Here is a 21,441-nt window from a genome sequence, read left to right on the forward strand (position 1 = left end):
TGAGGTAGCCACGGCAAAAAGCACTGTTAACGTCCCCATTATCCTTTGGTAGTCATTGGATGAGAAATTTCCCCAGGTGGTGCATGCTTACTGAAGGAAATTAGGAGTGCTCCTCTCCCTGACTCTGTGGGCTCCACCAGCAGGCCACTGACTATTGCTGCCAGGCCCAGTGCCTGCACGCAGTGTAACACTGGGCACCTGTCATGTTTACAGAAGGGGTCTCTGATACATCTGCTTACCAGATGATCTTTTCTGTATCACAGAAAAATGCCCATTTCTTGAATGTAGTCTTTATTTTGAAAGTTAGGAAAAATGACATTACATGTTCAAGAAAAAGACTTTCAGAATAACAATATAACTACTTACATGAAGTCACAGGTCTAGTAAAATGCACACTAGGCTTGTAGCATTAAGGACGTGATCCTTACACTCCATAAGGAAAGCCTATGCTATGTTGCTTGCTGGAATGATAGAAAAATAAGAAAGAAATGTAAATATCTTTCAAAAAAGAAAAATTGTGTATATAAAATTTATAAAACCAACTGAACTGTTTAAATATTGATATCTGTATTTTGCTTATCCTAGTCACAGTGAAAGGGATAAATGTGCTCCTATCAAGTTTAAAGACTTATATTTTCAGCACATAGCTGTTCCAGTGCAGGTTTGAGAGGTTGTTTAGAGGATATTCTTGATTCCTATTATATTGCTTTGAAATGGAGGAGAAAACAGACCTGTAAATATTCCTCAGGAAACTAGAAAATGCCACTTTATGTAAAACAACACTGCTGATTAAACTTTAGGAAATGAATATTTATATTTTCGAGAGGAGGCATTGCCAGTATCTAGTAAATAAACAGAGTTACTTAGGAACAGTGGACATGTGACAGATCTGGGGATGCACAGTTATTCTCAGTGCCCTAAGAGTTCATGTCCTCTGCAGAGCCTTAGTAAGTAGCTAAATATAACACTAGGATTAGAAAATATAATTATCCCTCGGCATGAATAATCGAGAGTCACAAAACCTTTTACTAAAGGGTAATTACTTAAAATAGAGTTACTTTGAAGGAACTGCTCTTTAAAAGAAAAATTCAGTTTGGCTAGTCTGAGGTGATCATTTTTAAAAAGATCCCTGAAACAACTTCTCCTCTTGGTTTATACTTTTAAAGAGCAGTGAATTTGTTTTATTTTCATCTATGTTTTCCTCTATTATGAGAAATGCAAAACAGTGTGTGTGTGTGTGTGTGTGTGTGTGTGAGAGAGAGAGAGAGAGAGAGAGAGATGGGGCGGGGGAGGGGGAGAGAGAGATAGATTAAACATAAAATAGTAATTAGACTCTGGCTGGGCAGCATGAAAGTTAAATGTTCGGTCTGTGCTATATTAAGACATGGGAACAACTGCTTTCTCTGTGTTGGTGCACTCAGAAATCCCTGCTAGCATGAAGAGAATTTCTAACTGAGAATGCAAGAGCCACTTACTTTTTTTGAAGTTTGCCTTCTTAAATGTGTCTTATGTTTAGGCATCACTTTACAGTGCAGGACGCTCTCAGGAGTTTATATTTGAGATGCAGCTTGCAGTGGGAAGCTGAGGTCTGGGCTTGGTGAGTGCCGAGCAGCCCCTTCTGTAAGAATAGGTGTAGGACAGCTTGTCTGCTGGTGCGGGGGGATGTGCTAAAGTTGCAGTCTGGTTATTACAAGAGAAGCGTCCCAAGAGCTTGCTTGAAATTGACAATATAGGTTTATAAGTTTTATTAAATTCACATTTCTGTTTGTTCAAATTCTAGATAGAATTTTTCACTAATAATGTAGCATTTGATTGGTTGCCAATCAAGAAATGTACATTAATCTGACAAAAACAATTTTCAATGCTTAGGGACATAGCATTGTATAATTAAGAAAAATAAATGATGCTTTGAGTAGACTCCAGCTATCAGTGATATTCTCTTCTCTTTAAGGGATCATATTGATAAATTCTCCTACTTTGGGCCCTTCTTGAAAATTCTCCAGTGAAGATGCAGACAAATTTTTCATCAACTCAAAAATTGTAACTTATAATACTGTGCATTTTTACAAATCTTTTTAAAATGAAATTATCATTATGCAAATTCTAAAGTTTGTGGTTGATTTCATAATTCCTATTTAAATGAACAGTCTATTAACTTGCTCTTTGACCATATATAAAACCTATAATAAATATATTATGAAATGTTACTGTAGATACATTGTCTAAAGTTAAAATATAATTTAGAACTGAAAGAAAATGTAAGGTTAATAAAGCAGGTAGTTTACTACGCCTCTGATGAAATAGGGAGATGAAGTGAAGACAGCTTCACAGCTTTAAACTGTGGCCTGAAATGCTACAGGAGTTAGTGCTTTTTGTGCTTATAAGTTGTTCTGCGAAGTAAATAATGCATTTGAGTTGTAATGGCTGATCATAATAACTTTCGTGCACTCACAATTGTTGAATGAATGTGTTGGATATACAAGCTTTTCCCATACTTCTCTCTTTTCATATGTCAAAAATTGGTTAATATATTACTTTATAAGAGGAACATTAAAAAATGATAAAGTATTGGGACAGACGTGATTGAAATATATAAAAGGAAAAAGGCAAATGCACGCAGGAAAAAGAAATGTGAGAATAACGGTCCGGATTGTTAAATATTGAGTCCATACTGCATGCTTTAATTACTAGTCTATAAATACTTTTGTAACTTAAGGTTAGTAGATCCCATACCTTGAATGATAGGCATGCTATTTCGACATGAGTGACTGACTACAGGATATTTCAACAGCAAAAGTAATTACTAATTCTATTCCCATTAGGAGAAAAATATAAATTAGTTAATGATTTTCTTTCCTTATCATTTTTTAATTTAATGATCCTGAAAATCTGGGATAGTTGTTTGCTATTAGAATTGCCAGTCAAGTAGTGCATTTTTTAAAACTAGTAATGGATTTTTATATCACTGTGTCATGAAAGGTTAGCTAATTTCTATGGTTATCTCAACTTAAGTACAGAAAATGCTTTTTGAATAGATGTTAGATAAATAGCTTCAGAAATACTCCTTTACAAATTACTTCTGTCAGTTATGTTGTAACTTACATTTATAACTATAGACACAGAAAGAAAACCTATTATGCCTCTTTAATATCACTGGCCATGAACTTCAGGTAACTTCCTATTTCTTTGGTGCTAAAGGCATGCATTAAGTATAAAAGAAACACCAATATGTGGGGAGCAAACCGGACTAGACTGTTACTGGAATTAAGACTTATTCTATGCATCTGCTCTCCCACAATATGGCGCTGGGAGAGAAGTAAACAGCTTCCGCACAGCTGCCTCCAGTTCAACCAATAAACTGTAGGACTTGCTCCTGATTGGAGAGCAGCGTACTCGGCGTGTGGGCAGCCGAGTTGGGATTGGCGGAGGAGGACTATAAAGGAAGAGAGAGACGGCATGCACCAGGAACATCTATGGGGAACATCTAAGGGAACCCGTGCAGCCCCCGAGAAAGCCGGCCGGCGGAGTGCCGCTCCCCTGCGGAAGTGGGGAATGTGGCAGGGGGAACTGCCCTTCCACGGAGGTGGAAGGGATAGTAGCCAACCCGGGAAGAACCAGCAGCAAACCCGGGGAGGGCCGAGCAGACGAAAGAACAGCGCAGGGTCCTGTGTCGTTCCCCCATGAAGACGGGGAGCGACACCAATACAAAAGCATATTTAATCCAGTCATTAGGCATTCTCTTTATCTATTTTATCTAAGTAACTGAACTTAGAACAAACTTTATTCCAAAAGATTTAATGCAGGAGAAGATTGGAAGTATCACACAAAAAAGATATAGTTTAAAGAAATTAGAAATAAAAATTATAGTATAATTTCCTAAGCCTTTTAAGCTATGGGATAACTCTTTTAAAAATATTGATACGAGGCCAGAATTGTGGTGCAGTGGGGTTAAGCTTCCACCTGTTTGGCTGGCGTCCCAATTTGAGTTCTGGCTGCTCCATTTCTGATCCAGTATCCTGCTAATGCACATTCCTCCTGCCTACACTTCCACCCTCCCTCCTCCTTCCTTTCTTATTCTTTCTTTTAATTTTTACAATGATATACTTTGAGCTTATTTTATAATAATAAGCTTAATCCATTAAGAATTCAACAAATAGTATGCAAAAAAAACCACTTCCTCAAGAGTAGAAACAAGGGCTCTAAGCAATAATCAAATCTTAAAATGTTAATTTCACTCATAAACATTGCATTTTTAGTATTCTGTTTGTTAATAGATATCAGGGAAAATGTATGGTATTTGTCTTTTCGGGACTGGTTTAGTTCACTATGTAAAATTGTTTATAGTTGAATGCATTTTTTTTGCAAAAAGAGGATTTCATTCTTTTTATGGCTGAGTAGTATTCCATAGTGTGTGTGTGTGTGTGTGTGTGTGTGTGTGTATATATATATATACTGCTTTGTCTTTATCCAGTCATCAGTTTATGAAAATCTGGGATGATTCCATATCTTAGCTATCATGAATTGAGCTGCAATAACATGGAGTACAGATATTCTTCCATATGCTGATTTCATTCCCTTTGGGTACATTCCCCAGAATGGGATGACTGGGTCATATGGTAAATCTATTTTCAGATTTCTGAGGAATCTCCATACTCTCTTCCACAATTTCTGTACTATGTTAAACAATCTTTTTAATGTTTTCAAACATAGAGCAAATGGCATACATGTGAAGTTCAGAGAAATAATAAGGTCCCATTGTCATTTGTAAAATGACAATAATCCTTATAAAGGATTATTCTGTATATTATTTTCAATCATCTCAAACCTCTCAAAACTATAAATGCTAAAAAAGACCACCCTGGCTACTTTGTGTAAATGACAGAATCCTTGAAGAAAAGGTAGAAATAAGAATTTTGGATTGTTAAATGTGACTATTACACTGACAAAGCTGTTCAGGAAGTGATTAGATTTATCAAGTGAAAGATCTGGGCTAGACATATAGATTGTCAGTAACGTATGTGTATTTGGTATTTAAAGTCAGAGAAATTGGTGAGGATACCTAGGTAGGGAGTGAAGGCAGAGAAGACGTAATGTAGTGACTGGTCTTGGGGCATACTAACAGTATGGAGATAAAGTGAAAATATTAATGAAGAATAAAGTAGTGAAGTTGATATGAGGAAAATGAAGACAGCAGTAGTTTGAAAGCCAGTGAACACTGAACAGTTCTTCATGATAAATCAGCTAAGATGAGGCTGAAAAGAGAAATCTAATGAGTTTGTCGCTCCCCCTCTTCGTGGAGGAACGACACAGGACCCTGCGCTGTTCTTTCGTCTGCTCGGCCTTCCCCGGGTTTGCTGCTGGTTCTTCCCGGGTTGGCTACTATCCCTTCCACCTCCGTGGAAGGGCAGTTCCCCCTAGCCACATTCCCCACTTCCGCAGGGGAGCGGCACACCGCCGGCCGGCTCTTCTCGGGGGCTGCACAGGTGTTCCCCTTAGATGTTCCCCATAGATGTTCCTGGTGCATGCCGTCTCTCTCCTCCTTTATAGTCCTCCTCCGCCAATCCTAACTCGGCTGCCCACACGCCGAGTATGCTGCTCTCCTCCAATCAGGAGTAGGTCCTACAGTTTATTGGTTGAACTGGAGGCAGCTGCGTAGAAGCTATTTTCTCCTCTCCCAGCGCCATATTGTGGGAGAGCAGATGCATAGAATAAGTCTTAATTCCAGTAACAATATAGTCCGAGTTGCTCCCCACAGTGGGAGAGCAGATGCATAGAATAAGTCTTAATTCCAGTAACAGTATAGTCCGAGTTGCTCCCCACAGATCCCCCTTTCTTTTTATTTTTTGGCGTTGATACGCGCCTGTCTTCGGTGTCCCGTGGCACACACTCTGCTCTGCTTGCTAGAGTTGCCACAGGTTCTTACAAGTCCTATCAATCAGGCAAACCGAATCCAGGTCCTCTCTTCGCCATGTTGTGAGGAGGTTTTTAGGCGCTGATGCGTGCCTGTGTTCGGTGCCCCGCAGCGCATGCTCTGCTCTGCCTGCAGGGGCTTACAAGCCCTAACAATCAGGCAAACCGAATCCAAGCCTTCTCATTGCCATATTGTGGGGAGGCTTATTGGTGTTGATTCGTGCCTATCTTCGGTGACCTGCAGCTCATACTCTGGTCGAGCTGCTTGCTGGTGCTTACCGCCTAATCAGGCAGACCGAATCCAAGCCTCCTAATTGTATTGTGGGGAGGCCTTACTGATGTTAATTCGTGCCTGTCTTCGGTGACCTGCGGCGCATAAGCTGCTAGCCGCCGCAGGTGCTCATCGCCTCACTTATCGGGCAGACCGAATCCAAGCTTTCTAATTGCCATGTTGTGGGGAGGCCTTTCTATTTCTCTATTTCTCTATGTCCGGGCATTCCTATTTCTCCCATTCTACTTCCATCTTCCAGCATTCCTATTTCTCTCACTTTACTTCTAAACTTCTGTTTCTCTTATCCCTGTGGCTTCCCGGCGGTGCCCGCCCCGAGGCTGCTTCTCGGCACCTTGCCCCGCTGCAGCTTCACGGCTCTGCGCGGCTTCCCGGCGCCTCGCCCCGCCGGCGCCCGCCCCGCGGCGGCTTCACAGCTCTGCGCGGCTTCCTGGCGCCTCGCCCCGCCGGCGGGTTCCCGGCTCTGCGCGCACGCTCCGCGGTCTCCACGCACTTCGCGCCCGCACCACGGCCTCGCGCCAATGCCCCGTGCTCTCTCTGCACGCGGCGGCTTCCGCGAATGTTTCCGCCACCACCGGCATTCAGTCCAAGTTCCCCGGACTAACCTGGCGAATCCTGGCGGCCCACGTCTCTGCCTCTGGTTCCAGATCTTCGCCTCTTGCTCCCCAGGGTGACTTGAAGAATTCCAAGATGGCTTGGCCTGCACTCGCGGCTTCATCCTCCCTAACATTTTTCTCTACCCGGTGTGTTTCCCTAAGTTTTCTTCCAACAATATTCCTCCCTCATTTCTCCTGGCCTCTCCCCACAGTCCGTATCCAAGTCTAAGTTTCTTATAGGTTTCACTTTCACTTTCAACCTGCAGTCCGTATCTGAGTCTAAGTTTCTTCTTGCTTTCACTTTAAATCCTAACTTCTTTCCCACAGTCCGTATCCGAGTCCAAGCCTCCTCCAGGTTTCACTTTCGCTTTCAATCTCCTAGCTTCCCCTCCATAGTCCGCATCCGAGTCTATGAAAGCTTTCATTTTCGCTTTCAATCCTAACTTCTTTCCCACAGTCCATATCCGAGTCTATGCCTAGGCTTTCAATAGCTTCTTCCGGCACCTAGGTAGGCTCTTTGCTAGTCTCTCTCTCCGGTATTTTCCTACTTCTTCCCGTTTCTTCCCTCCTAAGTTTCCTATCCGAGTCAGGTTTCCTAATCCGTCCTGGGTTTCCTATCCGAGTCACGGCACCATTATGTCGCTCCCCCTCTTCGTGGAGGAGCAACACTGAGCCCTGCCTAGGCTTCATATCCGAGTCACGGCACCATTATGTCGCTCCCCCTCTTCGTGGAGGAACGACACAGGACCCTGCGCTGTTCTTTCGTCTGCTCGGCCTTCCCCGGGTTTGCTGCTGGTTCTTCCCGGGTTGGCTACTATCCCTTCCACCTCCGTGGAAGGGCAGTTCCCCCTAGCCACATTCCCCACTTCCGCAGGGGAGCGGCACACCGCCGGCCGGCTCTTCTCGGGGGCTGCACAGGTGTTCCCCTTAGATGTTCCCCATAGATGTTCCTGGTGCATGCCGTCTCTCTCCTCCTTTATAGTCCTCCTCCGCCAATCCTAACTCGGCTGCCCACACGCCGAGTATGCTGCTCTCCTCCAATCAGGAGTAGGTCCTACAGTTTATTGGTTGAACTGGAGGCAGCTGCGTAGAAGCTATTTTCTCCTCTCCCAGCGCCATATTGTGGGAGAGCAGATGCATAGAATAAGTCTTAATTCCAGTAACAATATAGTCCGAGTTGCTCCCCACAGTGGGAGAGCAGATGCATAGAATAAGTCTTAATTCCAGTAACAGTATAGTCCGAGTTGCTCCCCACAGAGTTCAGCAATATGAAGGCAATTTGTGACCCCAAAGAGCCATTTGATGGCAAGTATAATAAAACAGATTAGGAGAGATTCAAGAGACAGTAAAAGATTAGAGATAAAACATAATTTTTTTTTGACCGGCAGAGTGGACAGTGAGAGAGAGACAGAGAGAAAGGTCTTCCTTTTGCCGTTGGTTCACCCTCCAATGGCCGCCATGGCCGGCGCACTGCGGCCAGTGCACCACGCTGATCCGATGGCAGGAGCCAGGTACTTATCCTGGTCTCCCATGGGGTGCAGGGCCCAAGCACTTGGGCCATCCTCCACTGCACTCCCTGGCCACAGCAGAGAGCTGGCCTGGAAGAGGGGCAATCGGGACAGAATCTGGCACCCCGACCGGGACTAGAACCCAGTGTGCTGTCGCCGCAAGGCGGAGGATTAGCCTAGTGAGCCACAGCGCCAGCCAAACATAATGTTTTATCTCTAATCTTTTATACATAATCATTATCAATTCTGTCGAAGAATTGTCTTATAAAATAAAGACAAATATAGAGACAGAGTCAGAGATGAAAGATATGGATGTATTTATATGGATAATGTTGCATTGTATCTGAATGCTTATTTATGAATAATCAATAGGGAAGGAACAATTGATAAACTATAAAGAAAGGACCATTGCTGCAATGAGGAGTTGAGAGTGGTCAGGAAAGGAGACTTGGTTACACAGAAGAGAATAGAAGATAATTCAAATTTGAAAGTAGTGTGTATCATTTCCAACTTAAATTCAACTGGCCAGAACTTAGTCACATGGACCCACCTAACTGCCAGGGAGATTAGGAAATATAGTCTGTTTGTATGCCTTGCAGAAAAGGGAAAGAGTTAATGACCATGTCATGTTATCGCTGTCATAGGAATAAATGGCCCTTTGTTTCCTATGCCTTTCAAAATTATACAGTGTATCCTCAATATATTGGCTTAGCAACTAGTTACTGAGTTAGTCTTATTTCATTAATTTTAACAGAGATTACCTTGGATGTGGGGAGCAACTGGGAGCAACTTGGACTAGACTAAGTTACTGGAATTAAGACTTATTCTATGCATCTGCTCTCCCACAATATGGCGCTGAGAAGGGAGGAAACAGCTTCTACACAGCTGCCTCCAGTTCAACCAATAAACAGCAGGACCTGCTCCTGATTGGAGGAGAGCAGCATACTCGGCGTGTGGGTAGCAGAGTTGGGATTGGTGGAAGAGGACTATAAAGGAGGAGAGAGACAACATGCACCAGGAACACCTGAGGAACACCTGAGCAGTCCCCGAGAGAGCCGGCCGGCGGTGTGCCGCTCCCCCGCGGAAGTGGGGAAAGTGGCAGGGGGAACCGCCCTTCCACGGAGGTGGAAGGGACAGTAGCCAACCCGGGAAGAACCAGCAGCAAACCCGGGGAGGGCCGAGCAGATGAAAGAACAGCGCAGGGTCCTGTGTTGTTTCTCCACGAAGAGGGGGAGCGACACTTGGACACTAGTGATTACTACTTCCTTTCTGTTTATACAAATGACTTTTAAAATTATCGATATCTTAAATTATTATCCAATAATTTATTTCATCAAAGATACCTTTTCTCCTTCTTTTTTGAAAATTAAAGTACCATTTATGCTCAGTATTTTATGACCACTCCAATTTCCTATGACTACTGCAGATTTATCAGCAGAAATTCAGTTTCATTGAATGATGTCAGAAGCCTGAGCTAAATTCACGCATTCCATAAGACTCAAACCTCATTTGCAGTTATTTTTTTTTCCAAACTGTGCATTACCATCATATTAAATGGGGAAAAGTTGGAAGCATTTCCACTAAAATGAGGAACCAGAAAAGGATGCCCATGTTCACCATTACTATTCTATATAGACCTGGAAGATTTAGCCAGCGCCATTAGACAAGAAAAAGACATCAAAGTCATACAAATTGGAAAAGAGAAAGTCAAACTATCTCTGTTGGCAGATGATATGACTCTATATATAGGAGAACCAAAAGACTCAACTGAGAGATTGCTGAAACTCATAGAGAGTTTGGTGAAGTTGCAGGATATAAAGTTAACACAGAAAAATCAATAGATTTTGTGTACACAAACAATTCCATGGAAGAGAAACAACTTGTAAGGTCAGTCCAATTTAGAGTAGCTATAAAAATATCTAAATGCCTTGGAATACTTTTAGCTAAGGAGGTGAAAGATATCTACAATGGAAATTATAAATGGAAAATATCTTCCATGTTTGTGAATTTGAAGAATTAGTATCATCAAAGTGTCCATACTACCCAAAGCAATTTACATATTCAATGCAATCCCAATCAAAATACCAATGATATTCTTCTCAGATCTAGAAAAAAAGATAACAAAATTCATATGGAAGCATAAGAGACCCTGAATAGATAAAGCAATCCTATACAACAAAAGCAAAGCTAGAAGCATCACAATACCAGATTTCAAGACATATTACGTGGCAGTTATAATCAAAAGAGTCACATATTTGTACAAAAATAAACATATAGACCAATGGAACAGAAGATAAACCCTGGAAATTAATCCACACACCTAAAACCAACAAATATTTGACAAATAAATTGAAATCAATCCCTGGATAAAGGGTAATCTCTTCAATAAATGGTGCTGGGAAAATTGGATCCCACATGCAGAAGTATGAAACAAGTTGCCTACCTTACACCTTAAACATAAATCAAATCAAGATGCATCAAATGTCTAAATCTATGCCCTGATATGATCAAGTTATTAGAGGAGAGCATTGGGAAAATTGCAAGATAATGGCATAGGCAAAAACTTCTTAGAAAAGAACCTAGAACCACAGGCAATTAAGACAAAAATAGACAAATGGGATTACATCAAGCTAAGAAGCTTCTGCACTGCAAAGGAAACATTCAAAATGATGAGGCAACTGATAGAATGGGAGAAATTATTTGTGTACTATGCAACTGCTAAAGGATTAATATTCAGAACTATAAAGAACTCAAGAAACTCAACAACAACAAAACAAACAGTCCAGTGAAGAAATGGGCAAAGGACATGAGCAAACAATTTTCAAAGGATGAAATGACAAACAGACGCATGAAAAAATGTTCAGGATCACTAACCACCAGAGAAATGCAGATAAAAACCATCATGAGCTATCACTCTACCCCAGTTAGAATGGCTATCATCCAAAAATTAAAAACCAATAAGTATTGGCAATGATGTGGGGAAGATATATCAAACTCACTGTTTTTGGGAATGTAAATTAATACAAGCATTGTAGAATACAGTTTAGAGATAGATCAGAGATCTCAAAATAGACTTACCATATAACCCAGCCATCCCACTCCTGAGAATTTACCCAAAGAGAATGAAATTAGCATATGAAAAAGTTAGCTGTACCCTCATGTTTATTGCAGCTCAAGTCACAATAGCTAAGATATGGAATCAACCCAATTGTTCATCATCTGATAAGTGGATAAAGAAAATGTGGTGTATATATATGCACTATGGAATACTACTAAGCCATAAAAATGAATGAAATCCTATCTTTTGTAACAAAATGGATGCAACTGGAAACCATTATCCCTAGTGAAATAAGCCAGTCCCCAAAAGACAAATATCATGTTTTCTCTGACATGTGGTATTTAATGTAAAATATCAAAAAAAATCTAGGAATAAAATGATTCTTTTGGTTACGATTGCCATTTTTAGTCCTTATGTATATTCCTGTGGAAAGGTCTTCCTTCTTTTTAAGTGTTGAATAGTTTGATTTGTGGTGAATTAAGCTTGTGAATGTAGAATCCTTTAAAATTATGCCTTTACAAAAATGATGAAGGAAGGAGAGCAAGTGAAGGGATTGGGGGGAGCATGGGAGTAGGAAATTTGGTTGTCTTCTTGGAACTGTTTCTATTATTTTGCATAAAGTCCATTCTTTTTATATGAATAAAAATATTTTAAAGATTTATTTATTTATTTATTTGAAAGGTGGAGTTACACAGAGGCAGAGAGAGAGAGAGAGAGAGAGAGAGAGAGAGAGACAAAGACAGAGAGAGCGAGAGAGAGAGAGATCTTGGATCTGTTGGTTCACTCCCCAAATGGCCTCAGTGGCCTGAGCTCAGCCTATTTGAAACCAGGAGCCTGGAGCTTCTTCTAGGTCTCCAACAAACGTGCAGGGACCCAAGGACTTGGCCCATCTTTTATTGATTTTCCCAGGCTATAGCAGAGAGCTGGATCGGAAGAGGAGCAGCCAGGTCTCAAACTAGCACCCATATAGAATGCTGGCACTGCAGATGGCTTTACCAGCTGCATTATATTACCAATAAAATTTTTAAATAATAAAAACTGCATCACCATTCATCACTGGTTTATGAAATATATTTAGCAAATTAAACCTGTATAAATAGAATATAATAAACACATAAATGCAATTGTTTGCATATGATGACAAATGTTATCTTATTAATCTTGAGAATGTGTTAATGTATATATATTAGATTTTATGTATATAATATACATACATGTACAGTATAGTCATTCAGTATGGTATTTGAGTTAAACAGATTCATTCACTAAAAACTAACATATTTTCCTTCCTGTTGTTTATCTTATCTGTATGGTGTGTTTGTGTGTGTGTGTGTGTGTGTGTAACAGAGAAAGAGAGAGATCTTATTTCTTCCAACTCCTCACTAATCCGAATCCAGGATGTTTTATATTTTGTCTTGATTTCCATGGCTCAGGGGAGTGGTTGTATTACAAATAAGTATTTAAAAATGTGTTTGCTCATCAGAATACATAAGGAATTTTTAAAATAAAAATCAATACACCACATCCAAATAATAAGTTTAAGAGTCAAAGCCAATAATTGGCTAAGTGTAAAGTTGCGTATAGACAGTACTGGAATAGAGAATGATAGGAAGAAATTACATCTTTATATGTTGTACTAAGCAGTTGTGGTGAATCTTCATATGTAACATCTATAAAGTGAGTGACAATGTCAACTGCCTTCCATGTGCAAGATGTTGTTGAGTCCATGAAAGAAATGGAGCACTCTGAATGACCAACTGATATCAGAATAAAAGAAGCACATGGGCTGAAGTTAACTTTTGTTTGTTCTTTGTTTTAAGATTTATTTATTTTGGACATCTGAGTTACACAGAGAGAAGGATAGATAGATAGAGAGATAGCTTCCATCTGCTGGTTCACTCCCCAAATGGTTGTAATGGTTAGGGCTGTGCCAGGTTGAAACAAGGATCCAGGAGCTTCATCTGGGTCTCCCTCACGGGTATAGTACTTGGACCATCGTAGACTGCTTTGCCAGACATATTAGAAAAAAACAGGATCAGAGGTGGAGCAGCCAGGACACAAATCAGTGTCCATATGTGATGCAGGTGGCACAGCAGTGGCTTCACCCACTAAACTTCAATGCCAATCCCAAAGTAAGACTTTTTAAAATTAATATTATGGCTTTTCTTTCACTTGTTACATGCCTCTCAAAATTTATTAACAACACCATATTCCTAAGATGCCATATTGAACTTCTAAAATTCCTAATAATTGTTTTCCTATTAGTATGACTTCATGTTTTTATTCCATACATTTAAAATTCAAGGCTCTTTTTAAAAATCAATGGGAACTTGTTTATTTTTTACTGTGCACATCTCACATTTATAATTAGAAACTGATTATGATTGACAAATAAGTATTTCTAGGTTTCCTTCCTAAATTTTTCATTTTAGCAAGTGTCTTTTGAGTTTCTTCTTGACACTGAGAATAGAGTGGTAAACAAAAGTAAAGAAAACAAAACAAAACAAAAAAACAAAAAACTGCTGGTTTGCAGAATTTTAGTGGGAAGATACATGGAACCCTAAAGAAAATGTTAGGTTGTGAATAGTTAGTGGATTGGTGAAGTTTGAAATTAATTAATTAATTTTTTCATAGGCAGAGTGGACAGTGAGAGAGAGAGAGAGAGACAGAGAGAAAGGTCTTCCTTTACCATTGGTTCACCTTCCAATGGCTGCTGCGGCCGGTGTGCTGTGGCTGGTGCACTGCGCTGATCTGAAGCTAGGAGCCAGGTGCTTCTCCTGGTCTCCCATGAGGGTGCAGGGCCCAAGGACTTGGGCCATCCTCCACTGCACTCCCTGACCACAGCAGAGAGCTGGACTGGAAGAGGGGCAGCCAGGACAGAATCCGGCGCCCCGACCGGGACTAGAACCAGTGTGCTGGTGCTGCAGGTGGAGGATTAGTCTATTGAGCCACGGTGCCGACCGAAGTTTGAAATTTAGATAGGACAGATGGGAAGAACAGAGGGATGTTTGCATTCAAACTGGAAAAACAAAGGGGGAGGATCTACCAGACACCTGTGAGGATATCTAGGCAGAGGGAACAGAAAATACAAATGTCAAAAAATTTTTAAAAAGAATTTATCATTTTGGAAATAAACTAGAAATATATTTTCACCTATTTATCTTTTTATAATATGAATTAATAAAAATATTCAACTTATAGAAAATTTATAAAAATGATTTAATTGTCCCATCATTGGGTTTTTCTGATTCATAATTTGTTCTCCGATTTTAACTTTTTCTAACATATAAAAAGGTAAATTTCATATATTAAAGTAGCAGCATGAGTCTTAGCACCTTATGAAACATTCTTGCACTAACATTGCGTCCCTGTGTAAGGATGTCAGAGATGATGAAACTCACTTTGGCATTAAAAAATTTGTAGCAGTTGTCTATTTTCTCTACAGAGTTTGTGTAGCTCTGTTTTCTATGCTTTCTTTAATAAGTACAATTTCATAATAGGTTTTTTCCTCTATTACTAAAGCTCCAGGTTTTCTGAAGAAAGCTTCAAAGATTCATTTATTGACTTTCTTTCAGACCTGGAAGAGGAGATGGTAGCCTTTGACCTCTCTCTGGTATAAAACATGAGTTTCACTCTTCTCTTATTTGTCGTAACAAATTATGATTTATGAGAGAGTTTCTTTGCATAATTGTGGTCAGATTGGAATTGAAGAGATGTTTAAGGCCTCATTACCTTTGAAGGAGTTTTAATTTTAAATATCTCTTCAACAAAATTGCTATACATGCAGTAATAATTTCTAAAGATTAATTGCAGATAATTAAAACTCTTAAAAGTATAAATACACTGAAATACTGTTGGAAGTGTATAGTCAACCATTGCCTAAAAAGATTTATATAAAGTAGGATTAAGATATTTCTTCATTCTTTTTGCCTCCAGAAATGTATTTTATACTTTAGGAAGAAGGAAATTATATTATTGTTATTACTCTGATTTTTTATATGGATACTTGGAATGGATACTCCTAGAAAGGATTGATTAATAAATGACTTCTGTCTTAATTCTCCCTGTGTACAATGTTACTTTTCTGAAGAAAAGTGGTGTTTGGGTTCAGAAACTTAGGACGGAAGAGTGAAACGAAACTTGCAGCTCCACATGTAGAAATACAGATGAGAAAACAAAACAAGGGACTGACTTGGGGGTACATTTTCCTCTCAGCCTTTCAGGAAAGGTAGGCAGGACAACCAGATGCAGGAATAACTAGCCGAGCCAAGTTTCACGGTTCAGAATAGCTATTTGAATGTCAAAACTAGAGATAAAAAGAGGAGGATAGCTAAGATGGGAAAAATAACACAGCCTTGAAGTCCTAGAGAAAAGTTAAAATAGGAATAATGTGAACAAAGAGACAAAAGGGAGGATTAAATGGATCAGGAAATCAGGATATCTACTATTGGATGCTTAATACTAAAGAGAAAATGATGGAGAAACTTGGAATAGCCTAGTTTCTCATATGGAAATCCCTGTGTTTGTACTTTGCTATTTCAAAGCCAGAACTTAGGACTGGTGGGTAGAAATTATGAGGAGATATAATTTAGTTTCAATTTACAACTCATTTCCACTATTTAAACCTCTGCGAAATTTGAATTAGCAGCCTCACTAAGGTGTGAGTCTTTCATCAATAGAATTATGTAAGTAGGTTAAATCATCACTATTTGGGTTTTCTATAATACAGTTTAAAAGTAATTTTATCTTAAAAAATCTTCCAGCTTTTAAAATAATTTCTTACTTGGTGGTGCTGGTGGTGGCGGGGGATGGTGGTCAGGTGCTCCTCTGGTATATCTTAGAAACAACACAGATATAAGAAAGTAGAAAATAAATGTGGTTTGGGTGATGAGAAATTGACCGTTCCCCTACTTTCCAAGGTCCATTAGCAGGGAGCTGTATTGGAAGAGGAGCAGCTAGGACTCAAACAGGTGCTCCTGTAGGATGCCAGTATCACAGGCTGTGGCTTAATCTGCTCTATCACAATGCCCCAATGATGCCTTCTTATCACCATAAATTTAATAAATTAAGAAAATGATCTAAATAAAAATATTAACAACTATTCTTTAATTCCAAAATACTGAGTATTAACTACTTATTAGCTATCTTCAAGTATTTATTTCCTGTCAAAATATTTTCTTTTGAATTGCAGAATCAGATTTCATATTCTTCGGTTATATGATTGATTAATAATAGCCATATTTTTATGTCATGAATAATAGCAATATCCTTGGAATAGAAGGAAAACTTTTAGTTAATGAGAAACCATTGTCTAATATGTTCTTAAAACATCCAGTGATAGGCCTGAGTAATGGCCTACAGTGAGAAAGATTCTCTCTATATATAAAAAATGTTTTTATCACATCTATCAGTTTAGATTAGGGTTAGCTGTTAGTGACAAGAAAGGCAACACATTAGCTGTGACTTAAGTAAAATAGCAAACATTCCTCTCAGGTAGAAACTGAATCTGGAAGCAGATATTTCTGAGCTGATATGACTTATACACCCATGTTCTGTATAGATGTTGTTCTACCCTCAGCACATGAATTCTGCCATTGTCCAAAAAGGCTGTTTAAGTTCCAGGCATCATGTCATAGTTCTAGCCAATGGGAAAGATAAAGGTATCAAGAATGTATCATTTTCTTTAAATATACTTTACCTAAAAGCTGTACACACCACTTGCACTGGCATTGTATTGTCCAAACTCAGTTACTTATGATCAAATTTAGCTAAATAGAGATTAATGAATGTTAGAATCTGAGGATCCATAATTAAGGAAGAAAAGGGAAACTAATAAAGAACAAAGGCTCAGTGGTGAAAATGTGGGATAACTGGGACTTTTTTTTTTTTTTTTTTTTTTTGACAGGCAGAGTGGACAGTGAGAGAGAGACAGAGAGAAAGGTCTTCCTTTGCCGTTGGTTCACCCTCCAATGGCCACCACGACCGGCGCGCTGTGGTCAGCGCACCGCGCTGATCCGATGGCAGGAGCCAGGTGCTTATCCTGGTCTCCCGTGGGGTGCAGGGCCCAAGCACTTGGGCCATCCTCCACTGCACTCCCTGGCCACAGCAGAGAGCTGGCCTGGAAGAGGGGCAACCGGGACAGAATCCGGCGCCCCGACTGGGACTAGAACCTGGTGTGCTGGCGCCGCAAGACGGAGGATTAGCCTAGTGAGCCGTGGCGCTGGCCAGGATAACTGGGACTTGAATTGAAACAACAGAGGCAGAGAAAAGGGAATAGATAGAAACCTTTACTGACATTTTTTTACACTAAGATTTTCTAGTATTTAAGTTTTAAACTATTTATTGATACAGTAGATAAAACATTTTAAAAATCAAGTTATGATTGATATAGATGAAAATGTACCAATCTTCACTGTAAAACTTATTTTTTGTGTATATAAACATGTAAACATGCAAGGTATTTCCATCACATCAAGAGTGTCTCCTCATGTCTCTTCCAAGTCCATACCTGTTGGATACTCCAAGGTATCCACTCTTGAATTCCTATCTGTATTGACAGTTTTCACCTCTTCTTAAACTTGTTCAATGAAATCATCATATGCCACTTTTGTGACTGGTTTCTTTCACAGAACCATTCCTGAGGTATATTCAGAAACACAGTACATTTACAAGGGAAAAGGGTATGTAAACTGATAATAATAATCTTTAATTGCTCTATTTATTCTAGAATAATTGTCTAATAAGCAGGGCCACAGTGTGAATAAACAGCTGACATTTTCCGGTGCTGCGCAGTCCTTTTAAGTGAATGCCTGGTAATAAGGTACACACATGAGAAAGAATTAAGGTTAGGAACTGCTTTATCCCTAAATCCAAAATGCCTATTCATGCATGCAAGGAACTACTCAGATTCAGCAAATTTCATGTTTTATGACTAGACAGCAGATTTGAACGTTTCAAGAAATTTTAATATTTTGGCAAAATTTAATGTTATTAATTTATTGGCTACTTTCCATGATCAAAAATGTTGCATGTCACTTGGGAAAGTTAGGAGAAAAAGGCTGATAGTGTGAATGTTACCTGCTTGTATATTTGTCCATTCTTTCATTTATTTCAGAAGTATTTGTCTACTCATTTCTTCTTCCTCAAAATTTACTCATTATTATTCTAAAAGGGCAAAGAAAGGAATGCACCTAAGTGAGAAAAGCATGCGAAATAATTAAAATTACCAACAAAACAGAGAAAGCTAAAGACCCTTTGTAATCATCAAAGCTTTGGATAATTCAGTTCTTTAAATTAAAGCAAGTGCTCAGCACTCTTAAAATTTCTAGGTAATTAAATGGGCTCTGTAGTTTGGCTAGTTTGACTATAATCTTGCTGATTTGGATGGTATTTTATTAATGATATCTCAAGGGGAATTTCCAGTAGCTTGGAAATTAATGAAATATTAATAACCAACAACCAAAGAAATGCAGATGTGTCTGTCTTGAAAAAAAAAAAAAAAAACCGTGACCTGCATGCTCCTTACATTAAAAGCATTTTTATTTGTTTTTTAATCTGCAGCTGTATTTTAAGCATGACAGTGCATGCCATAACTTAGGATTTCTCCTCAGAAGTATAGTACACATATTGTTTTGTCTTTGAAAAACCCTTGTGTAAAACATTATTTGGGTGATTTGATTTATTTAGAGATTAACAAAATATTTTGTGCAATAAAAATAGTGATTTATGTTTTCATCCATACATAATTCTGAGAGCAGAGGGAAATAGCTGGGTTTCTTTGACTTTAAATTAAAAGCAAATGCCATGTCCACAGAATGAAGGATGGCTACCCTGCGAAGAGGAATCTCCGTGTAACTGTACGACGGGACATAAAATTGTGCAGTGGTAAAGCGTCAAGTGTTTGCTCACAAAAGAGAAGGACTCGGCCTTGCTCTAAGATACCTCTAGAATGGAGCAGTAATCCCTGAAGGGATCACATAGATAAAATGTGTTTAGAGTGGAGATACTGAGATGCTACATTGTCAAGTTCTAAACCTTATCTAATTTATTGGAGGAAGTATCATCTACAAGTCATTTAAAATTCCTTATTTTCAGACCTACTTTGCAATTACATTAGCAAACATCAAGACAATTAAAAAAGTAAACACAACCAAAAATTACCTAAGAAGTATAGCTGATGATGAAGACTAGGTAGGGAAGGATAAGAATAAAGTTTGGGGGCCGGTGCTGTGGCATAACAGGTTAACACCCTGGCCTGAAGCATCGGCATCCTATATGGGCACTGGTTCAAGTCCCGGCTGCTCCTCTTCTGATCCAGCTCTCTGCTATGGCCCGGGAAAGCAGTAGGAGATGGGCCAAGTGCTTCAGCCCCTGCACCCACATGGAAGACCCAGAAGAAGCTCCTGGCTCCTGGCTTCAGATCAGTGCAGCTCTGGCCGTTTGCAGCCAACTGGGGAGTGAACCAACGGGATGGAAAACCTCTCCTTCTCTCTCTGCCTCTCCTCTCTGCATAACTCTGAATTTCAAATAAATAAATAAATCTTTTTTTAATAAAAGAATAAAGTTGGTATACAGCTGAAAAATAAAGAAGGATCTCAATGCTTGTCCTATTGTTATTTTATTTACTCTGATTATGATTATTATTCGTAGTAGTAGCAGAAGCATCAAAGTAGACAGGTTGCTCTTATTGGCCCAGTGAAAAGGAGCTGGAAACTGTATTCTTAATGCTGTATGTAGTCTTTATTCCTTATTATTCATAGATACAACTAACAAAATGAGAATAGGCTTTATTTTTAATAAGGCATGAGATTGTTTTTAACATTAATTTCACATATTGCCAAAGTCTTAGTCCAATGATACTTGGAGAATTGGAGTGACGATTCTAATGACTGTTTGTGTATACCTAGTTGTCACTGATACATTTCTGGAGCAATGTATTAAATATACTTTTCCAAAAGATATTTTTTCTCAGTTATTTCACTTCTAGAAACTTAACCTGAAGAAAGCATAAAGTACAGAGCAAGAATGAGTGTTTAAGAATTTTTTAAATAAATGGATATTATGTGGATATTGAAAAATTAAAATATCCACAAATAAATGGTTGGGTAAATAAAAATATGTTTATGTATTTTAATATTATATAGTTATATGGGGCTGGAGCTGTGGCACAGCAGGTTAATGCCCTGGTCTGAAGTGCCAGCATCCCATATGGGCGCCAGTTTGAGACCCGGCTGCTCCACTTCCCATCCAGCTCTTTGCTATAGCTTGGGAAAACAGTAGAAGATGGCCCAAGTCCTTGGGGCTCCTGCACCCATGTGGGAGACCCCAAAGAAGCTGCTGGCTCCTGGCTTCAGATAGGCACATCTCATCTCCGGCCGTTGTGGCCAATTGGGGAGTGAACCATTGGATGGAAGACCTCTCTCTCTCTCTGCCTCTCCTCTCTGTGTAACTCTGACTTTCAAATAAATAAATAAATCTTTTAAAAAGGCAAAAAATATATATAGTTATATAAAAAGAATTAGCTAATTCTACTTTGAAAAGAACAGATTTCCTTCAAGATAGTGGGTCCAGCACGTGGTGTAGTGGGCTAAGCCGTCACTTTTGAAGCCAGCATGCCCTCTGGGTACCAGTTAGAGTTCCAGTTGCTCCTTTTACAGTCCACCTCCGTGTTAATGGTCTGAGAAAGCAACAGACTATGGCCCAAATATTTGGGCCCCTGCACCCAAATGGGATATCTGGAAGAAGTTCCTGGCTCTTGGCTTTGGCCAGGCTTATCCCCTGTTGTGGCCATTTGAGGAGTGAACCAGCAGATGGAAGATCTTTCTTCCTCTATCTCCCTCTCTTATAATGCTGCATTTCAAATAAATACATAAATCTTTAGAAAAAAGTGATTGATTGAAAGTAGCAACTTGTAGAACAAATATGACACTGCCTTTGGAAACAATTGTATGAGTGTTTATAAATGGTAAAAACCTCTTGTAGTAGGATTTCGGTAATCTTTTTAATATTCTATATGTATACTTTTTTTAAAGATTTATTTATTTGAAAGGCATATTTGCAAAGAGAGAGGGAGCAACAGAG

At 39.3% G+C, this 21,441-nt stretch overlaps 1 protein-coding gene and 1 pseudogene across 4 annotated transcripts in view; one reads left to right on the forward strand and one right to left on the reverse strand.

Moving 5' to 3' along the window:
* The window catches only part of ERBB4 (erb-b2 receptor tyrosine kinase 4), a 1,252,881-nt gene that overhangs the window by 707,933 nt on the left and 523,507 nt on the right, over positions 1–21,441 (forward strand). The window lies entirely within an intron of this gene.
* The window catches only part of LOC103348909 (very-long-chain 3-oxoacyl-CoA reductase pseudogene), a 70,892-nt pseudogene that overhangs the window by 4,981 nt on the left and 44,470 nt on the right, over positions 1–21,441 (reverse strand).

This window comes from Oryctolagus cuniculus, chromosome 3, assembly GCF_051225735.1.
Source record: "Oryctolagus cuniculus isolate XC-2025 breed Fujian yellow rabbit chromosome 3, ASM5122573v1, whole genome shotgun sequence".
In the NCBI taxonomy this organism is placed as follows: Eukaryota; Metazoa; Chordata; class Mammalia; order Lagomorpha; family Leporidae; genus Oryctolagus; species Oryctolagus cuniculus.